Below are 22282 nucleotides of genomic sequence, written 5' to 3'. Positions count from 1 at the left end.
AGTTTTGTCTTCTTTGGTTTAAGCATCAAAGCTTACATCCTTTAAATCCCTCTGAGGCTTAGCCTATTAACTCTTAGTTTAGTCACCATCATAACAAATGTTCTTATAGCTACACAGATACAAAGTCACAAATTAGAACAGGCAAACAAAACTGGCAAGTTCAGGTCCCCTGCTGACAGCAGTAGGTGAAGTAAGTTCAACTACAAATGCAGAGCTGCATGAGATCATTTGGAGTAAGGATAACAGCATTTATACAGCTCCATGCCCATTTTATTACTTGTTTTTGGTTTTGGTTTTTTTTTTTTTTTTTTTTTTTTTTTGAGACAGAGTCTTGCTCTGTGGCCCAGGCTGGAGTGCAGTGGTGTGATCTCAGCTCACTGCAACCTCCACCTCCCGGGTTCAAGCGATTCTCCTGCCTCAACCTCCTGAGTAGCTGGGATTATAGGTGCTAGCCCCACAGCCAGCTGATTTTTGTATTTTTAGTAGAGACGGGATTTCACCCTGTAGGCCAGGCTGGTCTCAAACTCCTGACCTCAAGTGATCCACCAGCTTCGGGTCTTACAAAGTGCTGGGATTACAGGCATAAGCTACCGTGCCCAGCCCCATTTTATTACTTTACTAGATCAATATCTCTAGTACTTGTAGAGATCAAACAAGTTAATGTCTATGAAAGGACTTGAAAACTGCGAATAGGCCGACCTAGCTTTCTTTGAATATAAGCAGAATACAAACATTTAGTGAAACAGATAGAAATGGATTAATAGACATGTTATACATGTATTCTGCACATTCTATTTAAAAAGGCATTTCTGAAATGTTTATTTAATATAATGGGTTTTTTCATTGAGGCACTGTTTTTAATAGCACAGTATACAGAGATAAGAGATTGGGATAACAGTTTTATAAGACTAGAGGTTAATATTCCTCTTGTGAAGAGGTAGCCTATAAATCAATAAGAAAAGGTAAATAACCAAAGAGAAAAGCAGGTACATGACAATCACAATGCATGACATCACATGACAATCACAAAGTACATGACAATCACAAAGCAGAAAAAACTAATGGCCAATGAACATATAGAAACACACCCTTTTCACACTAGAGGTCAGAGAAATTCATATTAAAACAAAATTATGCAATGCAGTAAATTCCTATAGTTTGATGTTGCTTCAGCATCCATTCTGAAGATAAGCTGGACTTTCTCAAACCAGAAGCAGGACTTAGTCAACCCTTACTTAAGACAGTTTCCAGTTCTCCGCCTCCTCCCAGTTCCTCAATGTGGTTAATCCAGTATCTGCCTTAAACAAGTGCTCAAAAGTGATGATCTTAACAACAACAACAAAATGGATCTAAGTTAACTTCATTTTTGTATGCTTATCCTTTTCAGTGTTCTCTCCTCCACAAGAATGTAAGCTCCATGAAGACAGGGGCTTCAAATCTACTCTTTTTTCTTTTTTCTTTTTAACTTTTAGACAGAGTCTCACTCACTCTGTTGCCCAGGGGCTGGAGTGCAGTGGCTCAATCTCAGCTCACTGCAAACTTCGCCTCCTGGATTCAAGCGATTCTCCTGCCTCAGACTCCAGAGTAGCTGGGATTATATATAGATGCGCGCCACCACGTCCAGCTAATTTTTGTGTTTTTAGTAGAGATGGGGTGTCACCACGTTGGCTAGGCTGGTCTCGAACTCCTGACCTCAAATGATCCACCTACCTTGGCCTCCCAAAGTGCTGGGATTACAGGTGTGAGCCACTGCACCCGGCCGGCTTCATCTACTCTCTTTTTTTTTTTTTTTGAGACAGAGTTTCGCCCAGGCTGGAGTGCAATGGCATGATCTCGGCTCACTGCAACCTCTGCCTCCCAGGTTCAAGCGATTCTCCTGCCTCAGCCTCCCTAGTAGCTGGGATTACAGGCATGTGCCACCACACCTGGATAATTTTGTGTTTTTAGTAGAGACGGGGTTTCTCCATGTTGGTCAGGCTGGTCTGAAACTCCCGACCTCAGGTAATCCACCCGCCTCGGCCTCCCAAAGTGCTGGGATTATAGGTGTGAGCCACCGCACACGGCCCTTCATCTATCTACTCTTTACCACTGAAAATGGCAGTGCAGAGCAGAGGTACCCAACAGATATTTCTTGAATGAGGTCAATCAACTACAGAAGTTAGAAAAAAGACTACAAATAAACCCACTTTTGGATGAATCAGTGAGGTGTGGCCATACTGGTGGTGGGTTAAATCAAGGAATAAGTGTTTGCAAAGCACTAATTTTAAGGCGCACCTCCTACCACCACGCGTTAAAGCAAACGACCTGGCGTTTGCTTTAAATGGATTCCATAGGCCGGGTGCAGCAGCGCGCACCTGTAATCCCAGCACTTTGGGAGGCTGAGGCAGGTGGATCACCTGAGGACAGGAGTTCAAGACCAGCCTGGCCAACATGGTGAAATTCCGTCTCTACTAAAAATGCAAAAATTAACTGGGCAGGTGGCAGGCACCTGTAATCCCAGCTACGCGGGAGGCTGTGGCAGGAGAATCACTCGAACCTGGGAGGGGAAGGTTGCAGGGAGCCGAGATCCATTGTACTCCAGCCTGGGCGAAAAGAGTGAAATTCCGTCTCAAAAAAATAAAATAAAATAAAAATAAATGCATTCAACAAACCAAGGAATTCGAGCCCCTTAACTTGGCCCGTGAGCACTTCTGCTCCTGGGGCTCTGGGCAGACTGCTCGGTGACCTACCAGGAAGGAGGTTTCCCTAGCATCTCGCCAATTCCCAGGGTGACAGAGCCCACTTTGCCCACTTTGTAGCTGAGCTCCCTGGCATCAGGGAGTGGAGTCACTTGCCTGGGAAGAGAGGAGGCAACTCCAGGAGCCGCAGGGGGCGTCTGAGTGCAGAGCCCAGCCCCTGCCCTACATGGCTGTCACCTCCCTCACACTGCACAGCAGCCCCCTGGAGCCGAAGTGTAATTTCTCTCCATCTGATGTGCAAGAAAGCCTCAGGGAGGTAAAGTTGCTAGGCCATAGTCACACGCGCCCAATTCTCACCAGCCTCCTGAGTGCTTCTTTTCTATTTTTCATTTTCATGTAATTTTTTAAAGATGAGATCTCACTCTGTCACCCAGGCTGGAGTGCAATGGTGAGAGGATAACTCACTGCAGCCTCGAACTCCTGAGCTCAAGAGATTCTCCCACTTCAGCCTCCTCCTATAGCTGAGACTATAGGCACTTGGCTAATTTTATTATTATTATTATTATTTTTAGACATGGGATCTAGCTATTTTGCCCAGACTGGTCTTGAACTCTTGGCCTCAAGTGATCCTCCAGCCTTGGCCTCCCAAAGTGATGCGATTACAGGCTTAAGCCACTGTATCCAGCTTCCTGAGTGCTTCTGAGCTCCTGCTTACAACACTTTACCCTCTTTTCTGATTGCAATGATCTCTCTGAATCCCGGTTCTTCTTTCTATGTGCGTCTCTCTATCGCTCCCCAAATCTCTTTCTGTCTCTGTCCTATTCGAAGGCCCTCTCTCATTTTGGAGCTCCTCCTACCTCCCCCTAAGTCTTTCCATTCCACTCTCAAATGCTTCTTCCTCTGGATCCTGAATTCCAGCCTCCTGGAATAGGTTTTCATTTTTTAAATTAACTATTCTGTGCACAAAAGGGCAGGCTTCAGTTATCTAGGAAACTCACAATTATGACCAAACTGTTACCTCAGGTAACGTGAGGCAAATATATTTGCCATGTGATTCTACTTCAGTCTTCAGTGTTTCTTCTGCACAGGACCGTGTAGTAGGTATTTAAAGCTGTGGGCCATTCACTAGGTCTCTGTTGCAACAACTCAACCCTGCTATTGAGGTGTGAAAATAGCCGTAACAATGCATGGCTGTGTCCTAATAAAACTTTCTTTACGGATCCCGAAATCTGAATTTCCTACAACTCTTCATGTCACGAAGTTGCTTCTTTTGATATTTTTTCAATCATTTGAAAATGTGGCCGGGCATGGTGGCTCACGCCTGTAATCCCAGCACTTTGGGAGGCCAAGGCGGGCAGATCACCTGAGGTCAGGAGTTCGAGACCAGCCTGGACAACATGGTGAAACTCCCTCTCCACTAAAAATACAAAAAAATTTAACCAGGCGTGGTGGCAGGTGCCTGTAATCCCAGCTACTTGGGAGGCTGAAGCAGGAAAATCGTGTGAACCCGAGAGTCAGAGGATGCAGTGAACTGAGAACGCGCCATTGCACTCCAGCCTGGATGACAAGAGTGAAACTCCATCTCCAAAAAATAAAAAAGAAAGAAAGAAAATGTCAACCCAGCCTTTTGGCCAGAACTGCCATCTTCCAGTTAAATAGATGCTATATGAGATACACTATGACGGAAAATTTGGTTGACAAGAAAGAGGATTTAATTTACCACATAAAAATTAATTTGCCAAGATGATGAACAAAAGGGAAAGAGGAGAGGCACCCAGTGTATGTTCTCTAGGCCTTTTAGAAAACATGGAGTTGTTCCTTTGGCCACGTATATGCGAATCTATAAGAAAGGTGACATTGTAGGCATCAAGGGAATGGGTACTGTTCAAAAAGGAATGCCCCCAAATGTTACCATGGCTAAGCTGGAAGAGTCTGTTCCCCAGCATGCCGTTGCCATCATTGTAAACAAACAAGTTAAGGGCAAGATTCTTGCCAAAAGAAATAATGCGCGTATTGAGCACATTAAACACTCTAAGAGCCGAGCTAGCTTCCTGAAACGCGTGAAGGAAAATGACAGAAAAAGAAAGAAGCCAAAGAGAAAGATGCCCGGGTTCTACTGAAGCGCCAGCCTCCTCCACCCAGAGAAGCACACTTTATGAGAGCCGGTGGGAAGGAGCCTGAGCTGCTGGAACCTCTTCCCTATGAATTCATGGCATCATAGGTGTTAAAAAAATAAAAGACCTCTGGACCGTAAAACAAACAGACAAAAAACATTGTTGGCTCAAGGGCAGTACCAAAATAGGCAGATTTGGCCCATGGTCTAGAGTTCCCTGGTCTCTGCTCTAGATTATAATCATGCTCCCCCCATCCTAAATTTTGCAATTTGGGGATCTTTACCACCACCTCTAATTTCTGTGTTTTTCCAGATGAGGAAGTGTGAAATGAGGGAAAATAACAGTGTTGAACATCCCTCTCCCCACGCCCCCTTTACACGTACCATCTGAGTTGCAGTGCAAAGGGGCGGATTTATAGAGAATGTAGGCAAGTAATTTACACTCATAGCCTCAGTTTTCTTTTCTGTAAAATGCAGGTAATAGAAACTGCCTCACAAGGCAGTGAGAGTTCAAGGGGATGGTAGGTATATAAAGACATGCATATAAATGTGGGCACATGCCCTGGTGCCCACCAAACCTGGTTTCTGCTGGAGGTGACAAGGAACCCATGAGTGGACAAGCTTCTCTTGGCCAGTCCTAGATATGCCAGGGCAGAGTCAGATGCCACCGTTTAAGGCAGGCTGCAGAGCCACTTTGCATGCCTCCGTTTCCTTTCGTCTTCTATAGAATGGAGACATTAAGAATGCTGACCTCATAGGGTTCTTAAGAGATTGAAATAGGCCAGTATATAAAAAGAGTTTAGAACAATGCCTTGCACGTAATTAGTACGTGACAAATCTCAAGACATCTCTCTCTGTTGCCAAACCCAGCTCATCTAGGCCCCTGAGCACCCTGACCACCTTCCAGGGTAGGTTTAGTGAAGCAGAACGGCTGGTGTGCAGGGGTGGTTCCGTCACCTGAAATATCCCTAAGCACAGGCAGAAGCCCTCAAGGCCACTGTTGTCATGGGCAGTCTCAGCCCACTGTGGGGGAACTGCATTTCATTCCCAATTGCAGCCTGGTCTTTGACACTGCATCTGACTTGGGTACTCCAGTGAGCTGGCCTGCTGGTGCACCTGCAAAAAACTAATGACGGGGTCCATATGTGGCATGGTGGTGAAGACCACTGCGTTTCAGTGGAAGACCACATTTAAATCTGGCCCTGCGGTTTGCTAAGGGGCCCTGAGAAAGCTTCTAAAAATTACTGTGCCTTAGCTTTCCAATTTTTAAAAGGCAGTAGTAGAAAGCCTATCCAAGTGGTGGAAAGTAAATCTAAGAAGCTTTCCATGGCTTCTCTGTCTGTTACACCACCTGCCCCCACCCCAACTTACCTTGCTCTTCCAGGGTCACACTGTTTTTCTCTACTTCCCTAGCAACCCCACTGGGAGAAAAAGTTTCTTTCCCTTCTGGTGTTAACTGCCCAGCTGTTAACACTAAATACCCAAGCAAAGATAACAACAACAACAACAACAACAAAACCCACAAATGAAAACTTTATCTTTGACTAGATTCTGTTAAATTTGAAGGAACAGTATAGGTAACTATTTGTTTTTCTGCACCGAATGTCTCATCCGAGAAAAAAAAAGATTAGAAATTCCAAGAGACACTATTTGACAATCTAGTTGCTGCCAGAGATCTATATCTAGAACATCCCGTCCTTTATATCTTCCGAACACTTTCAAATAAATGGAAACAAAAGTCTTAAAATAGAGATAGGCAGTGATTTCTTCCAACTTCTAATGTTAATAGCCCTATTAAATTCTGGACTCATTTTCAGTTTACTCAGTCCACTCTTACACTAGCTCCTTTCCTACAGAGCCAGCCATTTGCCTGAGTTTAGACAGTTTGTTAGGGCAGAGGGCTTGGATAGATCCCAAAAACCAGATGTTTCTTCTGCTTTCCCAGAAATTAAATCAGGAACAAATTTGCCTCCAAGATACATCCTGTATTTGTACCTAACTGGAGACAATTTTTACATTTGACGCTCTCACTGGGTAATATAGTTTTAAGTTCACATTTTATATTTAGCCATCTATGTTTTTATTTTATTTTATTTTATTTACTTATTTATTTATTTATTTTTGAGATGGAGTCTTGCTCTGTCGCCCAGGCTGGAGTGCAGTGGCACAATCTCAGCTCACTGCAAGCTCCGCCTCCCGGGTTCACGCCATACTCCTGCCTCAGCCTCCCGAGTAGGTGGGACTATAGGCACCCGCCACTACGCCCAGCTAACTTTTTTTGTATTTTTAGTAGAGATGGGGTTTCACCGTGTTAGCCGATGGTCTCGATCTCCTGACCTCGTGATCTGCCTGCCTCAGCCTCCCAAAGTGCTGGGATTACAGGTGTGAGCCACTGTGCCCGGCCTGCCATCTATCCTTTTAGATGACATCCTTAAACTCTATCATCTCTCCTAAAAAACAACGGGAAAATCGTTATCAATGGAATAGGTCCAGTCCGGGTCCACTTTGGATGGGGTCTTCACGACTGGTATTGTAGCTTTGATTACTACCCTTCAATGTGTTGTAACCTACATAAATGAGTGGTTTCAAGTATCTTTTTCTTTCCAGGTTATTGATCAGTGCTGTTCTGTGGAGCATAAACATATTGGGCACTGAATTCCTGACATGGAAAGGTGAGCAGGAATGGGGTGGGAGGTGCTTAGGGTGATCAACTGTCCCAGTTTGCCCAGAGCTGAGGGATTTCCCAGAACACGGGATTTCAGTACTAGAACTAGAGAAGCTTTGACAGACCAGGGAGAATTGTTCACTCTAGATAGCATCAGTCCTAACCACTCCCAGATAGACAATTACTACTGAAGGTATTACTGATTAGGGATATACAATAACTGCTCAGTGTGAAAGGAAAAGAAACATTCAAATCATTATTTCAGGGGGTGTGGAGGGGGGAGGCATACAAATCATCACTAAGTCTATAGTGCGGAAAATCTCTGCGTGATCCTTCTTCACATTTCCGTGAACCACTGAGGCATGGGGACAAATGATTAATATTCATGGGATGGCTTTACAGTGAACCCAAAAGAATGCATTTAAATTATACCAACTACACAGTGGATATAGGAAGGTTTTGGTAACAAACAATAATGGGAGAACATAAAGAGATAATAATTTCTACTATAGGGCTTGCCGTGGTGGCACACACCTGTAATCCCAGCACTTTGGGAGGCCGAGGTGGGTGGGTCACCTGAGGTCGAGAGTTCAAGACCAGCTCGGCCAACATGGTGAAACCCCGTTGCTATTAAAAATACAAAAATTAGCCAGGTGTAGTGGTAGGCTCCTGTAATCCCAGCTACTCGGGAGGCTGAGGCAGGGAGAATTGCTTGAACCTGGGAGGCGGAGGTCACAGTGAGCTGAGATTGCACCATTGCACTCCAGCCTGGGTAACAAGAGCAAGACTCTGTCTCAAATAATAATAATAGTAATAATAATTTCTACTATAGCATTACAGTTTCTAAACACCCCTCCCTCTATACCACGTGTAAATTGAGAGATCTTCTTTCAATATGGGGTGAGATTAATAGAAACACACGGGATTGTAGGAATGGAATGCTCATTCTAAGCTTTATAAGAAATAGGCAGTGAGGCTAGAAAATGTAAACTCATTTTAAGGAGCAGGACAATCAGCCAGCCACTTGATCTCTCTGGCTCACAATCTCCAAATTTGTGTAACTCGGATTAGAGGATGCTCTCTAAGGCCCCTTGTGGTTTTCAATGCTGTCATTATTTTAGATTCAGCATAGAATAAAGAGGAGGCTGTTTTTAATGGGAAGACTGTACTTGAGAGGCTTGGTTTAGATTGAGTACCTGACAAACAAAGTCCATAAAGTGGTAGGATAATGGACCAGAGATAAATCTAGAAGGCTTAGAAGTGGGGAGGAAGCTGGTTAACTGCAACAGACCAAAATCCTGGGAGAGAAGAAACCAGACAGGGATGTGTTCAGCCTCTCTAGGACATGGCCCAAAACTTAGCAAGGACTTCAGGGTCTTGGGGACAGTAGTTTTCACATAGGACACAAGAGGGGATTTGGACTCTAAGGCAGGAGGGCCTTTTTCAGTAGGCCCCCCAAAGAACTTGAAGAAGGAGCTCAGACTTGGACCAAGAGCAGAATTAGATTTTCAGTGAAGGAAGAATTATGTGAAGATTGGGTCTAAGGAAGGAGATGGCTAGAAAGAAAATGAACCAGGAAATGTCCAGAAGAGAGGGCCGATGGCAGCACAAAGTTAAATTTATCGGGATGACATGAGTATCTCCAGCTTACTCAGGAAAGACTGAAGTTGTATCCTCCAATATTTTCACAGTTAAGTTCTGATCTTTTAAACCTGGCTGAGGAGGAAGGTTATGGTAGAATACATTTCACAAAAGTACAGTGCTGAAGGGCAAAGCTTCAAAAGCGCAACTCCCATCCATCCATTCTCCAGAAATGTGATGTCAAAAGGAGACACAAGGTAAGTGGATTCAGGAAAAGCCTTCTGCCACTCATGGCTTTGTCCAGAAGCACTTAAGAAAGAATGCCACATGCTGGGTGCCGTGACTAATGCCTGTAATCCTGACACTTTGGGAGGCTGAGACAGGTGGATCACAAGTCCAGTAGTTCAAGACTAGCCTGAGTAACATGGCAAAACCCCGTATCTATAAAAATTACAAAAATTAGTTGGGCATGGTGGTGCATGGGAGGATCTCATGAGCCTGGTAAGTTGAGGGTGCTGTGAGCCGTGATCACGCCACGTACTCCAGCCTGGGTGACACAGTGCAACCCTGTTGAAAGAAAGAAAAGAAAAGAGAAAGAGCAAGAGAGGAAGGAAGGAAGGAAGGAAGGAAGGAAGGAAGGAAGGAAGGAAGGAAGGAAGGAGAAAGAAATAGAAAGAGAAAGAAAGAAAGAAAGAAAGAAAGAAAGAAAGAAAGAAAGAAAGAAAGAAAGAAAGAAAGAAAGAAAGAGAAAGAAATCCATATGAGGTCAGAGGGTAAGAGAAAGATAGGTTCATGAGCAGTCCTAGCATCGAAAAACTATATTGAGAAATGGTTAGAAAACCAATTAACATATTTTTGCTTAGGGCATAGCTGACACAGCAAATGGTCCACTATGATGGTGGCTGGACCTTGGGTTGAAGAACAGCCTGTCTGGAGCAGATGCTGCCCCCAGGCTGGGCTCAGAATGAGAAGCATTCCCAAAATAAGCAGGATGCTTTGGAAAAACTGAGTGGGAGAGAACTGTCATTGCTGATGCCCAAGAGCAGAGGAGCATTTAGGAAACGTCAAAGAGAAATTGAACATGGGCCAGGTGCAGTGGCTCATGCTTATAATACCAGCTACTTGGGAGGCTGAGGTGGGAGAATTGCCTGAGCCCAGGAGTTTGAGGCTGCAATGAGCCAAGATCACGCACTGCAATCCAGCCTGGGAGACAGAGTGAGACCCTGTCTTAGAAAACATGGCTGAAAGATAGTGTTGGAAGTTGACCCTTCAGGATTTGGCAAAATTACCCAGGGTGTGTGTGTGTGTGTGTGGTGGGGGAAGCAGGTGGCAAGGGGTGATGCAGGTGGCGATGATTTGAAGTTGACTGGGCAGCAGCGCTGTGGGGCACCAACATCCTAAAATTATTTCCATTTGACTCAACTCAATAAATGTTTTCTGTCAACCCACTGAATGCTCACTATGCTAGGCTGCCAAAACTACAAAAGACCTCAAAGACATTATAGTCTAGTCAGGGTAATATGATATTCACATTAATAATGATAATGCAAAGATTCTAGAATGATGTAAAAGCATTACAACAGAGGTTTATAAAGGTATAAAATTGGGAAAAAATGAGATCAGAAAAAGCTTCCTAAATGACACACCAATGACATGATGTGTTACCATTGAATGACATACTATTAAATAAGGCCATTATTTAAATGGAGAGATGGAAGACAATGGCCCAAACAGAGAGGGTGACATGAAGAAAAGGACCTATGGCAGGATTACAGGCATGGTGGCTTTTCTGAAGGGTCCCTTTCAGGGAAGGCAGCAATGGGAGTTGATGGTGGGGTAACACAGGTAATACTGAGGGGATCTCCAACAGGGAGATTTTGACATCCAACCTGCCATGTTGAGATGTCTATACTGAATAATTCAATAAGTTGTTGACACTCACTGAAGCTTTTGGACTTCTTTTTCTTTGAGATAGCATCTTGCTCTGTTGCCAAGGCTGGAATGCAGTGGCGCCGTCATAGCTCATTGCAACCTTCACCTCTGGGGTTTTTCTTAGGGCTATGTCTTAAGAAGCAAAATATGTTAAGAGTGTTAGAATGGTTTGAAGAGGGAAACTCGGGCCAGAGAGACAACTTGGAATGGGTCTGACAATAATCTGCTTGACAGGTGTGATGGGCCAGAGTTAAGAACAGTAATGATGAAAACAGGAAGGGTAGAACTTGCTAGAAAACTCTCACCGACAAAACGTACAGAATGTGCTGGCTGGATCTGGGGGTACCAGAAGGGGGGAAGTTGACTGACTTGAAGGATGGCCATACTGTAGAGACTGTGAGTGGAAAGCTGGGTGTGCGGGGAGTAGGGAGGTGTCAGTAGGCACTCGTGGAAGCTTCGAGAAGAGATATCCAAAAGATAAGGAGATGTGGCGGAAGGCCTGGCGGCTCACCATAGGGAAATGAATGGTCAGTAATGAGATGGTGGTGAGAAACTGTAGATGTAATGAGATCACCAAAGGGAAAAGAACTGCAAGAGCCACGAAGTAAACTGAGGAAAGAACTGAGGAGGATGTTTCCTGAAAACATTTCTCGAATTCTGAATTTCACTGAGAATAGTGGCTCCAAAACTCAACCGATAGCTAAGTCTCATTTCAATAGTCAGTAAGTAAGATGATGAAAAGAACAGAGCTCTTCATTTACACTCAAGTTTCTCAGCGAGGGATTATAAAACCCCTTTATAACTGGCAGCGTGACCGCCTTTTCATCATCCTGAGGTTTCGGCTGAGAGTTCGAGGGCAAAGTCAAAATTCCATGATAAATTTTACTGGCTTCCATCTTTGATAATTCTCTTGCTAGCACTTTTAACCCTATCTGCCTTTCTCAATAACAACTTCCAGAAAAGATCGATTCTATACATTGCATTGTGGACAGGAGACAGAGCACTGGATTAGAAGTAAGAAGAGATCAATTTGTGCCCTGGCTCTGGCAATTATTAGCTGTTTAATACATCCAAGAAATATGTACAGTAGCTATATATCTTACACAGAGGTGAGGTTGCAGAGTCAATGAGTAATGGGAAAAAAGCCTAATAGTGAAAATTCCTCTAGAGACATCCCTTAGGAATGCACCACATTCCAACATGGTCAGTCTTCCCTTTAATCTTTTTTCTTTTCCTTTGAGATAGCATCTTTCTCTGTTGCCAAGGCTGGAATGCAGTGGCGCCATCATAGCTCATTGCAACCTTCACCTCTGGGGCTCAAGTGACCCTCCCACCTCAGCCTCCTAAGTAGCTGGGACCCCAGACACGTGCCACCATGCCCAGCTGATTTTCGTATATTTTGTAGAGATGAGTCACTGTGTTGCCCAGGCTGGTCTCCAGCTCCTGGGACCAAGTGATCCTCCCACCTTAGCCTCCTGAGTAGCTGGGAATACAGGTGTGTATCACCAGACTTGGCCAATTTCATTTTACTATTTTATTTTTTGTTGAAATGTGATCTTACTATGTTGCCCAGGCTTATCTTGAACTCTTGGGCTCAAGTGATCCTCCTGCCTTGGCCTCCCAAAGTGCTGGGATTATAGGCATAAGTCTAGCCTTCTCTTTAATCTTAGTCCAGATGGTTATTTCTTCTAATGAGCACTAGGTGAAGAAGTTAGTTTGAGCAGAGGAGCTATGTTATGAGATAGACATATACAGTCCTTTAACATTAGTGAGCCCTGGGAAGAAAACCCCATCAAGAGAATAAGCAGAATCCTTGGCTTACTCTGGACCCCACTCATTGGGTGAAATGAAGGGCAGGGTAGCATGGCCAACACCATTTAAACCCATATAAAACGTGTGCACGCACGTGTGTACATGTGTGCATGCATATAATTAAGTGTGAGTAGGTTAAACGAATATAAGTTGGGACTCCACCATCTTGAGTACTGCTCATGTGCCTGGGGTATGCTAGGTGTAAACAGAAATAGGCCTGTGCAGTGGCTGCCCTTGAAACCTAGTCTAAAAGGTCGCTAGGAATACACAACACAGCACGGCAAAACTGATATGGCTGGGCGCAGTGGCTCATGCCTATAATCCCAATGCTTTGGGAGGCCAAGGCAGGAGGATCACTTGAGGCCAGGAGTTCAAGATCAGCCTAGACAACACAGTGAAATTCTATCTCTATAAAGATTTTTAAAATTAGCTGGGCATGGTGGCACCTATAGTCCCAACTGCCCGGGAGGCAGAGGCAGGAGAACTGCCTGAGCCTGGGAGGTCGAGGCTTCAGTGAGCCATGGTGGTACCACTGCACTCCAGCCTGGGCCACAGTGCCAGGCCTTGTCTCCTAAAATTTTTTTTAAACATAAAAATAAAAAGACCAATAATAGTACAACGTGGTATAGGAGTCCAGAGGAGTGAGAATTAGGAAAAGAATTTTACAGAGTGTGACTCTAAGCTGAATCTTAAAAAAAAAAAAAGAAAGCACTCGTCAGTCAGATGCAGGAGAGGGAGGAAGCGCGTCCGGGAGGCTCCCGGGAGACAGACTGTGTGTGTCAGGGCAGGAAGGCTGGGAGTGGCAGAACAGGGACCTGCAAGTTATCTGGGGAAGGGCGCAGCTACAGAAGTCACTGGAAAGGCCAAGGGGGCCAGATCTCGAGGAGCTCTCTGTGTTTGGCAAAGGCGCTGGGATGCTACCCACACACCGTAGGGGAAGGGAATCCATAGACAGTTTCTAAGGAGGAGAGGGAGGCAATTGGATGATCATGAGTGCATGTTACAAAGGTCATCCTGTCACTGTGGCGGATGGATTAAAGCACGGGTCAGGGAAACTAGTTAGGAAGAAATACTACTTTAAGAGAAAGAAGAGGGGTAGACGACAGTGCCAGAAGTGGCAAGTGTCATGGAGGAGTGATACTATCTTGGCCAGTGGTATGGGGGTAAAAGAATTCACCAAGACAGCTGTAGGTAGAGAAAGGTAGATTTTTTTTTTTTTTTTTTTGAGACGGAGTCTTGCTCTGTCGCCCAGGCTGGGATGCAGTGGCACGATCTTGGCTCACTGCAAGCTCCCCCTCCTGATTTCATGCCATTCTCCTGCCTCAGCCTCCCGAGTAGCTGGGACTACAGGTGCACGCCACCACACCCGGCTAATTTTTTGTTTGTATTTTTTAATAGAGACGGGGTTTCACTGTGTTAGCCAGGATGGTCTCGATCTCCTGACCTCGTGATCTGCCCGCCTCGGCCTCCCAGAGTGCTGGGATAGCAGGCGTGAGCCACTGCGCCCGGCCGAGAAAGGTAGATTTATGCAAGAAAGTAGGAAGATACATTGCAAGAAGGCAATGGGCAGGCCAGCAGAAGCTGACTGCAAAGGAACAAAGGCTTGCTGGAGATTTTACAGGATAGTGTTCATGCTGAAGAAAGCTTTGTGCAGTACTGACAACACCAAGGTTGCAGGGAGCTAATGTGCAGGTGTCTGGTGATAGCTGGTCATGGGGAAATCGTGAATTATTTGCTCAGGAGGCTGTGTCCTGGACCATGAAGAAAGGCGGACTTGCAGCTTCTCTGCTTTCCCTCTTCGCTTTTCCTTGATTCCACCAGCTTGAGTCCTTTTCCCTCACTAGGAATACACAGAAAACAGGTCCGTGGCAAGATCCAGTTTGCTGAGTGTTTACTCTGTGCTCAGCACTTGCCCACGAGCAGAGCACTGCCAGATCTGTTTTTCTCTGGCCTCCTGCAAGGGCCTGTGTGGTTCACGCACTGCCTGCCTCATGCCCAGTCCAGCTGTCATCCTCGTTCACTTTGCCATGGCCACATGGGCTGCTTTTCTGCCTCTGCAGACACCAGGCTCACCCAGGACCCTTGCAATCCCTAATCCCTCTGCCTGGGACCTCTTTCACAAGTGCATGGCTGGCTCACTCTCATTTTGGGAGGCAGTTCATGTGCTACTGTTACCAAGAAGCTTTCCTGTCCCATTTCATCTACAGTAGGTTGCTCCCTGTATATTTCCCTCATGGCACTTCTCATCATCTCTAATGATCCGCCTTCTCTCTCTCTACTATTTATTGGCTGTCTCTCCCTTCTAAAATGTATCCTCCATGAGGTAGGGGCCTTGTATATCTCATTCACTACTATTTCTAAGTACCCAGCAAAGTGTCTGGGTGCTCCATAAATATTTACTAAATGAATATCCATCTTATAGATGAAAATGCAATAACAATAACTAACTCGTTTAGACCTTACACATTTGCTATCTATTATTATTGTCCCGTTTTACAGATGAAGTCACTGGGACACAAAAGTTAGGTACTTTGAGGTCACACAACTTCTAAGTGACTGACCGGGATTCACATTCAGGCCGTCTGGAGGCAGGGTCCAGGCTTCTGCCATCTGTGCTGTATTGCGGTGCTGAGACTAAGGTTGACAGATGTCAGGGGACACACGGCTGGTGATGGAGGAGCCAGGAGTCCGACCTGGTTCTCTCTGACTCTGGAGTCTGAGCCCTTGACTCCTACACTCCAGGAAGAGCCAGATCAGCAGGGATGAGGGTAGGGAGAGCTGAGGGAGAGATAGAATCCAGCCCGCAGTTCTGGGCTAACAGAGAATGGTGTCAAATTCAGGGACTTGCAAAGAGGAGAGTCTGAGTTTAGTTCAAAGCATGTGTAATTCGAGGGGCCTGCCGCACACATTCTGTACTCTGTTTCCTGCTTTTGGAACAGGGCACATTACTCAGCCCCTCTGATCCCGTCTTCACATTTGCAAAATGTGGATTTAAGTACCCACTGGGCAGGATTCTTGTGGAGATTCAACTGAGATACTCTAAACCCATAGGCACATGTTCAGTAAATATTAATTGCCTTCATCTTTCTTGGACCTCTGCTCACATGAAAAAGCCAAAATCTCCAGGAAAATGGGCTGAATATCAGGATGAAAGAGAGTTTTTGACTATTCTGCAAGCTGAATAAGATTTAGAATTAGCTAAGTTTCATCTTCGAAACACTCGCAGTAATTGCAATCATCCAAAGAATAATTCATTAAACTGGGTTCAATTTAAAATAAGCGGATAACATGTGCTACCTCCTTCCCTTGGGTATTTCTTTTTATTCTGATTTCTTGTTAGGCATATGCATTATTTGTCTTTGGACAAGTCAGATAGATAGATAGATAGATAGATAGATAGATAGATAGATTATTATTATTATTTTTTTTCCCGAGATGGAGTCTCACGCTGTCACCCAGGCTGGAGTGCAGTGGTGCGATCTCGGCTTACTGCAACCTCCGCCTACTGGGTTCAAGCGATTCTCCTGCTTAAGCCTCCCGAGTAGCTGGGATTACAGGGTCCTGCCACCATGCCCAGCTAATTTTTGTATTTTTAGTAGAGAAAGCATTTCACCACGTTGGCCAGGCTGGTCTCGAACTCCCGACCTCAGGTGATCCACAGGCCTCAGCCTCCCAAACTACTGGGATTAGAGGCGTGAGCCACCAAGCCCAGCCATGTCACATATTTTCATCTTAAGCTTTCTCATCTGTAAAATGGGAACAGTCCCCTTCTTAAGGGGTTTCATAAGAATTAAAGGAGATAATGTGTAAGAAATTTCCCTTGCAAAAATTAAGTACTGTCCAAATATAATAGAGTGACATTATTATTAAGCATGTTTTTATGAGAGAAAAGGGTACGGTTAGGTCAGTTAAAATTGTTCAAGTGGTTAAAGTCGTATCCACCCACACACCCATATGCATATCACTAAATCTTGCCCCTCTAATATCACAGGAGGGATGTGCTTATTTGTTTGTTTGGAGACCAAGTCTCACTCTGTCGCCCAGGCTGGAGTTCAGTGGCGTGATTTTGGGTCACTGCAACCTCCACCTCCCGGGTTCAAGTGATTCTCCTGCCTCAGCCTCCGGAGAAGCTGGGATTACAGGTGTGCGCCACCACACCCAGCTAATTTTGTATATTTAGTAGAGGCAGGGTTTCACCATGTTAGCCAGGCTGATCTCGAACTCCCAACATCTGGCAGTCCACCCACCTCGGCCTCCCAAAGTGCTGCTAACAACCCCCAACCCACCCGCCACCCAGTGTAGGACAAGGGGTATCCAGCAGTGGGCCTGTGCTTCGCTCTGCCCAGCGTCGCCCTGAGCAGCCTCCTCCACCAAAGCCTGCCCCTAGCCCTTGGCTTCAGGGTAGGAAAGGGATCCAAGAAACGCTGGTGAGCATTCTTCACCCCTGTGATTTGTTTAGGGATAGGAATTTGTTTTTGTGGGTTTTTCTTCTTTTTTTTTTTCAGAGAAGGTCTGACTCTGTCAAGCGATCCTTCTGCCTTGGCCTCCTGAGTGGCTGGAAGTACAGGCGCACACCATCATGCCTGTTGAATAATTTATTTTTTGTAGAGACAGGGTCTCACTTTGTTGCCCAGGCTGGTCTCAAACTCTTGGGCTCAAGGGATCCTTCCGCCTGGGCCTCAAAAAGTGCTGGGACTACCGGTGTGAGCCACCGTGCCCAACCAGGGATGGGAATTTGGACCAAGCAGGGCCAATCTGAGGTCTCCCTTAAGCTGCTGCTGGAACTCTCGGGAAAAAGGGTTTCTTGTACTCCAGGAGTAACCACTGTGAAAAGCAAGTACCCTTGGAGATACTTCTGGCTTTCCGGGGAGAACTTGCCTGATGGAAGCCAGCACAGAGATGCAGAGAGATAGGCGGACCATCTCGACCTGGCTGTACCCATCAAGGACCCATGCCCAGGACTGCCCCTCAGACCTGGGCAAACAGGGACAGTTGGTAACCCCACAAGGAGACGACCTAGCAAGAAAGGGTCCTGAGCACCCAGTTTCACTCACTGATCCAGCTTGATTGGGAGCTCCCTTGGGCATCTCAGATATGTGACCCAGTAACTTCTGGTGCTTATTTAAGTTCCTTTGACTTGAGTTTCTGACACTTGCAACTGAAAGAGTCCTAACGCCCTCCCGAAGAATGTGCGCATATAAATAAAAGTCACAGTTAAAAAAGCAAAATAAATCAAAGTAGGAAATGCGGTATTTTTAGAATTAAAAAATAAGGAAATGGGATCATGTGGTCCCTTCTGAGGTCGAGAGAATTTGACAAAGGGGCTCTGAAAAAAAAAAAGAAAACGTATACAAAATGGAAAAAGGAAACGAGACAAATGAAAACATTCTTATGGAGGAAAAATATCATGGCATGAGAAAGGTCAGAGTAATGAATGAGCAAAGACTCCAAAAACACACTTACTGCAGCGAGGGAAACAAGGGAACTGAAGCCAAAGAGTGGGGTAGCTCTGTTCCTTAGAGACGAAACCACGCCGAAGTGTAAGAAGACAATCTAGCCACGGGAACAGACTGGGAAGAAGATCAACCAGCTGCCACTTGGGTACATGCTGAACAATTTCACAAAGCGTAAAGCAAAAATCTAAATGGCTTCAGGTGCTCTGCCTTGGGGAAGGTAGACAGATGAAAACACTGGAAGAGCCGGGTGCAGTGGCTCACATCTATAATCCCAACACTTTGGGAGGCCGAGGCGGGCAGATCACCTCAGGTCGGGAATTCGAGACCAGCCTGACCAAAATGGAGAAACCCTGTCTCTACTAAAAATACAAAATTAGCCAGGCGTGGTGGCTTACGCCTGTAATCCCAGCTACCCGGGAGGCAGGAGAATCACTTGAACCAGGGAGGTGGAGGTTGCAGTGACCCGAGATCTCGCCACTGAACTCCAGCCTGGGCAGCAAGTGTGAAACTCCGTCTCAAAAAAAAGAAAAAAGGAAAGAAAAGAAAATGCTGAAAGAATAGCCAGAAGAGCTAGAGCACATGGGCTCTTCTTAAAGTGACTTAGAGCAATCATTACAAAGATCAGAGATATTACAAAACATAAGGGCGCACCGGAAGTCAGGGGGAGTTACTGCTGGCACAGCCTGACGCTCTGTAGGGTGGGTCGGAGAAATCTGTGATCCTGGAGAATTTCCTTTGCGAATGTGGCCAGAAGGGAGGCAGCTAGACACCCCATCTGTGCACCAGCCACACAGAACAGAAGGACAGCCACTCTACCGGGTTCCCCTGAAGAGGAGTGTGAGACTGGGGCCCCTAAGGACCTCTTTCTGGCCTGTTCTATCACCATTTCTAACAGTGTGGAGGGAGCCTAATGGTTGAAAACCAAAAGAGTACTCACTCTCAGTTGAAAGACACCAAGAAAAAAAAGAAGGCAGTGTGAAGCTCTGTGATTTAGTGCTACTTCTATGACTATCCCTTCTATTCAGTCTCGCCAGTTCGAACCGATTTTCACTTTGTTTTCTGAAACTATCTAATTCTAGGGTACTAATCATTTTCTTGGTCACGTTGCTCTTGGGGGTGTTTCGGGAAACCTGAAATACCTGCACAGGGTCTTGCTAACACATTTTAATTTAAGGTGTTTAGGAGAAAGGGAGGCGGTCGCTTTGAGGGAAGAAATGAACAGCACCACCTGCGCGTGTACGTTGGCAAAAATATGTTTACGCTGTACGTACAGAAGAATGTTTCCCCTTAAACCATGACATTGAAAATAGAAGAGCTCGGCCTGGCGCGGTGGCTCCCGCCTGTAATCCCAGCACTTTGGGAGGCCGAGGTGGGCAGATCGCCTGAGCTCAGGAATTCAAGACTACCCTGGGCAACATGGTGAAACCCCGTTTCTATTAAAATACAAAAAAATTAAACAGGTATGGTGGTGGAGGCCTATAATCCCAGCTACTCAGGAGGCTGAGGCACGACAATCACTTGAGTCCGGGAGGCGGAGTTTGCAGTGAGCCGAGATCGCACCACTGCACTCTAGCCTGGGCTACAGAGTGAGACTCTGTCTCAAAAAAGAGAAAACAGAAGAGTTGATACTGATTAAAGGCTGTGTGGTTGTATAAGAACCAGATTCACATGCCAAATCTTAAATCACAAAGAATGCTCAAGTGTAAAACCATGAGGTACTCGAGTGTGGGATTAGATTTTCCATTGCCTTTGAAGGTAGAGAGAGGCACCGCTCCGGCTAGAGCGTTTGAAGATTTGTTTGCTGTAATTCACTTGTAATTTGTGAAGGCCCTACCTAGAAGCAGGATATCCTTTCTCCCTGAACCAGGATGTTGCCCAGAGTCTAAGAAAGGAAAGAGACAAAGCCCCAGGACATGGCACGTTATCCTGAAAGGCATCCCTTGCAGAATCAGACACGACAGACCACTGACATGGGCTGCACTGGCCTTTCTCTCCAGGCAGTTACTCTCTGGAGGAGCTCTCGCCTCCGATTTCTGCAAGGGAAATGGGATGCACTTCCCAAAGCTGATGGGCAGTACATGATCCAGACTCACCAGCACTCCCGCCTTTCTCTATAGATTCCTAGTAGCAGCGTGCGAGGTCTTTACATTGTTCTAGACATTGTGTCTTCTGCAAAGAAAGGTATGTGTAGGAATGAAAGGGGTCTTTCTACCTGGGTTCCCCATTTTGTAGCTGGAGAGATTTGAGGTCCCATGAGGTTCTGTGATTTACATGGGGTCATACTGTTGCAGTGAGAAGGCAGAAGCCAGCATGCCATGGCATAAACCTACAGCAAACAAGGTGTTCTCTCCTATACCCATCTAGACACCATTCTCTCCTCTACCTATCTAGATGTCATGCTCGCCTCTACCCATCTAGATACCATTCTCTCCTCTACCTATCTAGATGTCATTCTCGCCTCTACCCATCTAGATAGCATTCTCTCCTATACCTATCCGGATATCACTCTTTTGGTCTCCCAAGAGATCAGAAAGGGGTAAGGAAAAAAGGGGAATTCTTTTTCCCTTGATTTTCTTGTATTATTTGACATTGATAAAACTGACCAGGCTTCTGGCAAAGTAACCACAAATATTTACATTTATTAGAAACCAAAACCCATGTTTTTCTTTAAAAAAAAAAAAAAGCAACAGTTCAGACTTTTGTTAACTTATGAAATGCCCTCATCTCAGCACAATACTTAAGGAACCACTTGACTGGGACCCAATTTTTATGAATTTTAAAGGAAGAATGAAAATAGAAAGGGAATATTTAAATATGAAAATCAGCTCCTAAGTACCTAATACTACTCCTCAATGATATGCAAATTGTAGAAACAACAGATCAAGAGCGAAGAGAGGATGAACCCAGGGAGGGGCAGGTGCGGAAAGAGTGTGCGCAGCGTACGAGTGAGCCCGATTCACCAGACAAGCCACTCTGGGATTCAGACACCAGCCATGGTATTTTCCAGAGAATGCTGGCGTGTTTATTGCCCAGCAGGCCCTGCCCTGCAGCCTGAGAGCACCTACGAGCCTTTCCAAGTTGGCAACCCCCCAACAGCCAGAACAATGATTGCTTTTCTCTTGCTATAATAATGCTGTCTAGTTCATCAGAGATCCATTTTGTATTTTTCATTGAGTCCAAAGCACGTTGTTTCCTTCAGAAGAAATCCTATCATGTTTTATACACTTTAAAAAACAATCGGTCTGGTAAATTAGTAAAGATAGGAAAATTCGGATGAGAAAGCAAGGCGTTTCTCCTAGAATCTCATTATTTTATCTGAAATAAAATGTATTTTTTAAAATGCTACACATATAAAATGGCACATGCATGAGTCCAAATATTTCTCGGCTGAACAGTGTCTTAGGGAGACAGCTCTGGTGCCATAGTAAAGCCTCATGCTTTACCATTCATTCACTCACTCACTCATTTATTCATCTCATATATACTTATTGAGCATTTATTCTCTGTTCTAAGCACTAAGGAGCAGTTAATGAGATAGAAAATAACCCTGGCTTCATGGAACAAATGCAGAGAAGACCTAGAACAAACCCATGCAAATAGGTAAATATCCTAATTCCGCATGGCGGAAAAACTCTTTAAAGGAAAAGCAGGGTGGTGTAGTGGCCAATCAGCACTGCTGACACCTGAAAGCTGAGATCTGGCTAAGGGAAAGAAGGCTGTGGAAGCCTGGAGTAGGCAGGAGGGTGGCCAAGGCAAAGATCCTGGGGTAAGAGCAAGCTTGACAAATTTAGAGGAAAGAAAGAATAGCAGTGTGGACTAATAGCTATTGTGGTAAAGATGTAATAAGATGATGTGTGCAAAAGAACTTAACGGACCACAGAGTGATACCATGGAAAGGTATTACTTAATAGTGCTAGAACATGTGAATTATCACATAAAGAACATCATTCTGGGCCAGGCATGGTGGCTCCTGCCTATAATCCCAGCACTTTGGGAGGCCAAGGTGGGGAGGATAGCTTGAGCTGTGGAGTTGGAGACCAGCCTG

The 22282-nt window shown here is 45.3% G+C and overlaps 1 protein-coding gene across 2 annotated transcripts in view; it reads right to left on the bottom strand.

Annotated features, from left to right (window-relative positions):
- The window catches only part of GCNT2 (glucosaminyl (N-acetyl) transferase 2 (I blood group)), a 101793-nt gene that overhangs the window by 49403 nt on the left and 30108 nt on the right, over window positions 1-22282 (bottom strand). The gene's annotated exons all lie outside the window — the stretch shown is intronic.

This window comes from Chlorocebus sabaeus, chromosome 17 (genome assembly GCF_047675955.1).
Source record: "Chlorocebus sabaeus isolate Y175 chromosome 17, mChlSab1.0.hap1, whole genome shotgun sequence".
NCBI classification, from domain to species: domain Eukaryota; kingdom Metazoa; phylum Chordata; class Mammalia; order Primates; family Cercopithecidae; genus Chlorocebus; species Chlorocebus sabaeus.
This window is presented reverse-complemented; position numbering and strand designations above follow the sequence as displayed.